Raw genomic sequence first — 8,758 nt, 5'->3', positions numbered from 1 at the left:
ATAAAAAACAAAGGAGTCAAGACCAGTAGCAATTCATTCGTGAAGCAATTTTTGTTCAACATTCCAGGAAGCTCCAAGGTGTTCACGATTTAACTTTTGTTCCAATTTGTACAAAACTACACTTAAATACTGCCAAGATTAAAAGCATCATAAATAATCTCATTTACCTTTGTATAAGTAGATACGCTTGCCAAAACTTGACAAAAGGCCGACAAGTAATAAAAGGTAACATTAGATGAGCAGTAGCTCATAAAGGTAAATATTTTGGTCAGTGATTGTACTAAAGAACAGTGGAAACAGCAGGTTGCTTTGTTCAGCAATTTGGTGAAGTCCGTGTACCCTCTTGGTAAAAATCCATAAATGGGGTTCAGTTGGCTGAACGAGAAATTTCTCTTATCTCTGAAGGGTTTTTCCCGGCTATCTATCATAAAGGACGGGTATATTTTAATATCACTTCAAATTTATTCATAGTTGCTCATTCAATTTAATGTTTTTTTGTATAATTTATATAAGAAGTCTGGAATAATTAAAAAACTTACTTTAAGTCGAATACACACAGAACAAGGGCTCGATGAAATCACTTAAAAATGGTGAATATAAAACTCATAATATATTTTTTTGTAATTTATGCAAAATTATTTTCACATAAAAAATCGTAGCTGGTCCTCGGTTTAACCAACGCAATTCGGACCTGGCTCTCTTCAGACTACCTTCGGACATGGATGGACCCATCAGGTGTGTCCAATTGCAGCCGCCCATGATCCTTTTGTACTTGTCTTTGTGCAATACACAATAACTTTTGTCCACGTAAAGGATTCAAGAACAAATTATATTCATAAAAAAACTCCTGTGCTACTTACTGTGTGGCATTTGATACTCTGTTTTGCTGTTTTTTGTAATCGTAATTTGAAAAGTAAGATTTTTACTTTTAAATACTAACACGTAGTTGGTAAACGTTGACGGATTTATTAGTTTAGTATAAATTAATTTGCGTTTATACCAAAGGAATATAATGAATACATAGATTTAAAGTCGCAGACGTGACATAGAGGCAAAGCAAAGGCAAAGCAGGCAGGCAGGCAAAGGAGGCATTTGCGAATGTTAGTTCTACTTCTGTTCCAAATATGTAATTATTGTATGTGATAGATTGTATGTTGTTTCAATGTAATTGTAATATGCTTTTTGTTTGTTACGCTTTTATCTACGAGTACACCGAAACTACTCAGCCGATAGTCGCAAAACTCGAAAAAGATCTTAGGTTAAGTAATTTTCATCTCGGAATAAATCTTCGTTTTTTTTTTCATTTAGCCTGTTAGGCTTCCCTCTGCTAAGCAAAGAATTACTATTTTTTTGTAATACTTAGGGGCTATTTCACCATCCATTGATTAGTGTTAACTGGCGGTTAGGTGTGATGCCGTCTCTATTTGTTTTGTTCGAATAGACGGAGACGGCATCACATTTAACCGTCTGTTAATACTAATCAATGGATGGTGAAACAGCCCCTTAGTATGTTAATTATTGTCGATTTATTTATGTTAAACATTTCTGATTGTCATATTTTCAAAACTGTAGACAGCCAATATTAGGCAAAGTATTAAAACTTTGGAAATGTATGTAATTAGTGTAAATGAATAAATTCGATTTGATAACTATACATTAATTTTTGAAGCAGTAGTTTAAAGTGTCACTTCTGGTAGGAAAAGAAGACGTCACCTCGCGTCCACCGTTGGCCTGTCGGTTTGTGCATGGGTTTCATTAGTGGCGTCGACGCTGCTGTATATGTCTTCTAACTTTATTTTATTGAAAATAATAATTTTATTTTTTATTCGACTGGATGGCAAACGAGCAAGTGGGTCTCCTGATCGTAAGAGATCGCCACCGCCCATAAACATCTGCAACACCAGGGGTATTGCAGATGCGTTGCCAACCTAGAGGCCTAAGATGGGATACCTCAAGTGCCAGTAATTTCACCGACTGTCTTACTCTCCACGCCGAAACACAACAGTGCAAGCACTGCTGCTTCACGGCAGGATTAGCGAGCAAGATGGTGGTAGCAATCCGGGCGGAATTTGCACAAGGTCCTACCACCTTAATTCAAAATAAACCATAATTTGCTTATATTGCTAATCCATTTGTTCATGATGGCACAGATAAAATGACTCTACCATAGGTCTTATTACACCTGAGGCCGTAATGTCAATTATGCGGACGTTCGCGATTGCATTTATTATCTCTTGACCTTTATCCTATATGATGCGTGAAAAAAGAAGTGGTAAAAATATTTGTGATTTCGAGTGCGTTAGTCAATAAGGCCTCCGCACCCCCATGTTTATTAGTATTTGGGTTAGCTAAGCTGTATATTTTTTTAAAGCCAATATAAGTGTAGTTATAGGTAAGGGGTAAGAAGGGAAGTGGGACGAGGGCGGTCTACGCGAATAATGAATGCCGCGCTCTGCTTTGTCGCCACGACCAATCGGCCCGCTCTCGTTTTCGGCGGCGCTAGCGTAGGTGTGGGCCACAAAGGGGACATTGAATAATGGTTATAATGATGGTTATCTCAACGAGCGGAATTTTCATAGCAAAAATCAAATTTTACCCGCAACTCTAGTTTATTATATTTTCTTCATCTTGTCTGTAATGTAATAACAAAGAATTTTCATTATTTTCTCTACATTGTCAACATTTAAACTAAGAGAAGTAAGATAATAATTTAAAATTAAGAGAAGGATATGACTTTTTCCATTTGTTAATCGTTTACCATTTTGGTCATCATGGGAACCCAATAAAATAATACTTTTGAAAACTCAAGCGACATCAAATGACAAATGTGACGTGACGTAACGGTCAAATGTTACAGAATAATGTTAAATTCGGTAGCATGCGAAAAATCGATAACTGGAATAGTCGATAAAACACAATGGTCAATCCCTTTTGACATTTGATTTTTGCTATGAGAATACCGCTCCTTTATAATCATGATACTTTTGAGAAGACACTTTCTGCGAAATTATTCATTTATAGACATTACTTTTTCAAAAAAATATCACTGCAATGGTGCTACTATGTTCTATTTTCACCAATATCGATTACATAACTCACGACTTTAAAATATAGGTAGATTGGTTTGAGGTGTTGAATATAGATTCAATTAGGAAAATGCCTATAATATGGTGTGGTGTATTTCGTCATTGTTAAATATAGTAGCCCTAAACAAAAACAAAAAGTTATAAGTGAAACCAATAAGTATGATAATAATAAGAACCAGTTAGTTAGGTATAGGTTAGATAACATATTTATTAGAATAAAAAATATTAAGGAACTAATATTCTGTACGTTCACAGTATTATTATAAACTTTCCCAAAACTTCGCGTAGATCAGTTCGCAGAAACGTGCTGCAGTTTTTCTTTCGCACTATATACAGAGAGAGGTAACGTAAAATAAAACTAAATACACGGTTGGTCTTTTTTAAAGATTCATTTTTTGTACAGTACATTACCATATTTTCTCAGTGTGCCCCGTGCACTGGCGCAGTGATTCCGAACTGTCGGAAACGGTGTCGCGCGCTCCACTTCCATTTTGGGTTAACTTCCTCCGCCACCGCCGATTACCAGCCGCGGGCCAATTGCTAAGCCTTCGAATTGCTACCAATAATTACTGGATTTTTATTAAAGATACAGAGTTAGTAAATCATAGTAGTTAGAAAAACTTTATAAAGTTAACGAAGTGGGGAATGAGATCGAGCTCAGTTTGGTATCATCATCATCATCATCATTGTCATAAGCCTGTGCTGCGTCCAAACATTCACGACTTGAAGAGAAGAATTTTTAATTATTAATAAAATTAGACTAACATTTGTGGAGTCTGAAAATACAAATGAATATAGAACTATATACTTAAAAATGAGTTGTTCTAATAAAATATAGAATAGACGCTTTACTTTTGTTAAGTTTAAAGGAAATACCTAAATTTAATGTATCAAGGTGTCAATGACATATTTTATCACCATTATAAGGTAAGGTATTTATTGTATGGGCCAAGTTGCCCGAAATAAATGAATTTATTATTATTATTATTATTATGAAAACTATCTTGAAATAAATGTTACGAATCAAACAAATTATCAATTTCCTAAACGTTTATAGATGATATCTATCCATTTAGGATCGATACGACGATACGGCTAAAAAAGTGATCCTTAATTGTTAATTGATTCAAGTCACGTTTAATTGTTGTCGTACAGTAAAGTGGCTTATCACCATAAATAAAAAAAGTAACATTTCCGTTCGGGCTTACTTTTCATCGAGGTAAAACCAACATGGGCCTTCAATGGAAAATAAACAATGAAAAGATTATTCAATACTAAGTACGATTTTTAGAAAACCAAACCGAAATACTTTCTTTGTCACACATGTTTCCATTTACGAGTACATTAAGTCATAGTTTTTTCAACCGTTGGAAAGGGTTACAATGGCGTTGTTTGCCCATGGTTTGTTTTTTCGATTTCAATACAGATGCGCGATTTGTTGCGCTCAGCGAGTTCATTTATTTCAAATTGAGACTTATTATTTTTTCGCAGACACTTTTAACAAGGATTTTCAAACGCATCTTTCAAAGTCTATTGGTGCAGTTTTATGCATATTATCCCTCATTTAGCATTTTTAATTTAATACTTCTGCCAATGGTTCATCCAATTTCATTATTAGCGATTATCAGTAATTTACCTATATAATACAATTAACATAATTTTTATTTACAAACACTTGTTTTTGATTACTTATTTGTTTTTGAGGTCGACCATAAATTATTTATTTTAATTAATGCTGAGTTGGAGTTTAATCATATTAATAACAGTCAGTCATTCTTAAGCCACTTTCGTCACTAGCCTGTGAAGACAGGCTGCTATAAGTGTACATGTTTTACCATTAGTGTGCTCACAGAATAATGCTTCATGAGTTAAATAAAAAAATATTAAAAAATAACGGTTCACATAAAATTAGGTTTAAGTACGTGGTTCAATATTTTAACGTACATTTGTAAGAGTAATTCAATGACGACAACCGGAAAAACAAAAAAACTTTGTTTTAAAATTAGTTATAATTAAAAGACAAAGCGCCTAGTTATTTGTTGCAAACCTCTAGTTCTCGCAATGATCACCATTCTACATGAAAATATACGGAATGATTGTCAAAAGCGTAGATTGTTTACAGTTATTTGCTCATATGATTAACTCCTTTGTTGGACATAAGTGTGTCAATTGTCGCGAGCCTTACCGCCATACCGCGCGCGCGCCGGACCGCGGCGGCGAGAAGCTGCGCGCTCAGCGCTCGCGCATACACGCAGATCACACGCTAATATCTACAAATAACAGCCAGCAACTATTAAAACTGCTGCAGCTAGCACAACTTACTATAATTCCTCTATTCACAAATCATCCAAATTTACACTAATTTTCGAAGTCAAAAACGAGCAAAGTTTGGATACATTTACTGTATTACTATACTAGAGAACGGATATGAATACATACCGACCTAGTACCTACATTACAAAGCGTTAAGATAAATAACTAAAACCACAGAATAAGTAATAGTACAAGTGCCGAAACCGGGAAAGTAGTTGTTCAACATCGAAAGTGCGTCGTGCATCGATTACGAAATATTTTGAAGCAGATTATATTTTTTTATTTAAACTTTTTTACACAAGAGGTGGTAAAAGAGCTGATGGGAAGTAGTCACCGCTGCCCATGAACATAAGCCAAAAGGAGGGGTATCATAGGTGCGTTGCCAGCCCTATGAGAGACTGATAGGCGAAACACTGTCCCAGGAAGCTGGTTCCATATTTTAGTCGTGCGTGTAAAAACCTAATGTTAAGGTTGAACTTTCGCGAATGCCTTTGTGAGGACATGCATGATGAGGGCATGCCATTTTGAGTTTCATCATCATCATACAAATACTGACTTTTCTTGTTTTAAGCTAATACAATGCGTATTTTTTTTTACAAATATTACATATAACGAATATATACTTTCCAATACGCATAACACCCACGAGTCGAGTATATACATAAGTACCAACACAATTGGACTCATTGAAAATAAATAAATCTGTGAAAGATATTTTACATTATTTTACATTATTGTATGGGTTTTTTTAGATCTAATTATATTAAGTATGTAAGTAAAGTATTTAGTGTAGTTTAGTTTTATTTGCGGTTATTTTTTATCAATATGTGTATCCCTGGTTGTAATTAATTAAATAAATTATTATCATTTAGTTAAGTAATAATTTTCAGTAAAGTTAAGAAATCGGCTTTGTCGATAAGCGTTAGCAAAATTTAATTTTCTTCCCTCAGTCCTCTACCCGCTATCATTTTTTTACGTATAATTTAAATATATGGAAGGTTTTTATCAAAATAGGTTATAAAGATTCAAAACCGTTGTAAGGGAAACGGACAAAACTAGGAGATACATAATTTTGTCCTCTAAAATATTATATGCAAAACGTGATTGTTGTGGATACGCTTGTCGGATATCTTTACGGTTAACTGTTGATTGCCCGTTCGTCACGGTCCTACCCAAATTGCAGGTGCTATAAACAAATAAACAAGCCCATCCAATCGCTATTTGTGTATCGGCGAAAGGTAAAGGCTGGTGGTCACTTTTCTTTACTTCTGTAAATAGTCGGTCTATTGTCCTTATCGAGCCGCTTTGAAGAAAGTTGTAAAATATGCATTTATTGCGCTGCGCTTACAACTGCGGCCCCGCTACGGTATTTCAACACGGATCAGGTAACGTTAGTAAAAAAACAATGTTTTATTTGGATTCAACGCTCTTTAAAATAGCAACGGTTTAAAGTTTAAGTGTGGAATTGTCGCACGTTGAAGTCTTTATGCGGCGCGATGGCTAGGAAGCATACGAATTGGAAATAGTACTTGCTTTTAGTATAATTCTATAAGGAATTAGACGTAAGTTCTGGCACTAACATTGGTAAAGAAGTATGATCAATTGCTCTTTTACCCGACTGCCAGAAGGAGGTTTATGTTTACCTACATGTAAGAGTTTGTTTACGCCAACGTCATCAGCTTCTCGAAAGCTTCAAAAAACAGGAAACTTTGAGTCAGCTGGGTCTATTTTAAATCTAACCAGTGCCCCGGCATTCCAGCAGTCGTCGCAATAAATTTGGTATTCGCAAAAACAGTTTCGCGCAGCCGCGGCCGCGCGATCACCGTTACCGGCCGAATTCGGCGTGCGCAGTGCGCAGGTCGCGCAGCCAACAACTGTCCCTTGCCGCGCCCGCGCCTCTTTACCTCATATACATATATGATTATACCAAATACTATGCCAAGTTTGCAATAGTATTTACATGAAATCATCTTCTGCACAATCTTATACAAAGGGCTATTATAATAAATATAGATAAATAAATATGAAACCAATGAACCGACTACGATCGAAAACTGTATTTTAGTTGCTCTTGGGTTGGTCAAAGGTGGGTTCGAGTATTGTAGGTTATGGCTCTGTTATGAGTCGTTATCATTACATATATAACTTAAACTAACACCTAAATACGTGTGTAATTTATGAACATAGTAAGAGAGATTTGGAGCACTATCCTTCGTGTTACAAAATATTCGAAAGTCACTTCTGCTACAAAGGTTAAGATGCGGCAAAAAATAACAAACCAACGCTTTACCACCGGGTATCATATCCAAACGTAAGACAATAATGTAATATACGTATATGATAGTTTTGGGACGTTTTTACGTTTTTAAATGGAACCCAAGAAAAAACGCTCAACGTTATATCGAGCTCAACTCAAGGTCTTGATTTTCGAAATCACATCACTCGGAAATACCATTCAAAAGTGGCAAAAAATGTCATCATCATCAAAATTTAAGATTTGCATTCTTGTCGAGGGGGTAACACGACTCATCTTTTTCTGCCGCCAGCCTTTTGATTTCATTGGGATCCTTTCGTCTGCCATAATTTTATAGGTCATAATTTTTGTCATGTCATAATTTTTTCCCTGCTAAAACCGTGCATTTTTCATAGTATTTTAAATGCTCATCCTGCAGAACTCTATAGGTAAATATGTCAGGTTAGGTTTGTTTTCTAACAATTCTGAAATATAAATGGTTACAGAGAAAAAAAGAGTTATGTCAAACATTATAATTATGACTAAAAATTTTTCACCAGTCGATATAGACCCGATTCCTTTACATGACCCGGCTTGAAATAATTTGTTCTCGGTCTTCATTTTCTAAAAACAGCATTACTTATTATGCTACAACATTACCGCTTGAAAAAAGTTCTGGACTATATATATACAAGATAAATACTTGTGATGTATACATAACATTTAATAATATTGTAAATCTGTTTAAAAAAAATATACCTCGTTTTGTTTCTTGCCGGATTCTTCTCAACAGAGGTTTTTCTGAACCGGTGGTAGATTTTTTTTTGACATTCATAAATGCTTGTTATAGCCTAAATTGAATAAAGATATTTTGACTTTGACTTTGAGTATGTTAAAAATTATTTTCTCCTACTTTCTCGGAAATGTTCTCATTAATGTTGGAAAAATTGACCGGGAAGTCCAACGTTATAATGCGTTGATGCGATAATAAATTTAACAAAAAAGTGGCATTACTTCCCGAAAATATCCGGGAAATGTTTATTATTGTGCAGGTTTTTTTACTTTTAATTTCATCCAAGACCGAAAATTCACCAAACAGCCAGGCAATTGTCCAATAGTCACGTAA

Source organism: Choristoneura fumiferana, chromosome Z (genome assembly GCF_025370935.1).
Source record: "Choristoneura fumiferana chromosome Z, NRCan_CFum_1, whole genome shotgun sequence".
NCBI classification, from domain to species: domain Eukaryota; kingdom Metazoa; phylum Arthropoda; class Insecta; order Lepidoptera; family Tortricidae; genus Choristoneura; species Choristoneura fumiferana.
This window is presented reverse-complemented; position numbering follows the sequence as displayed.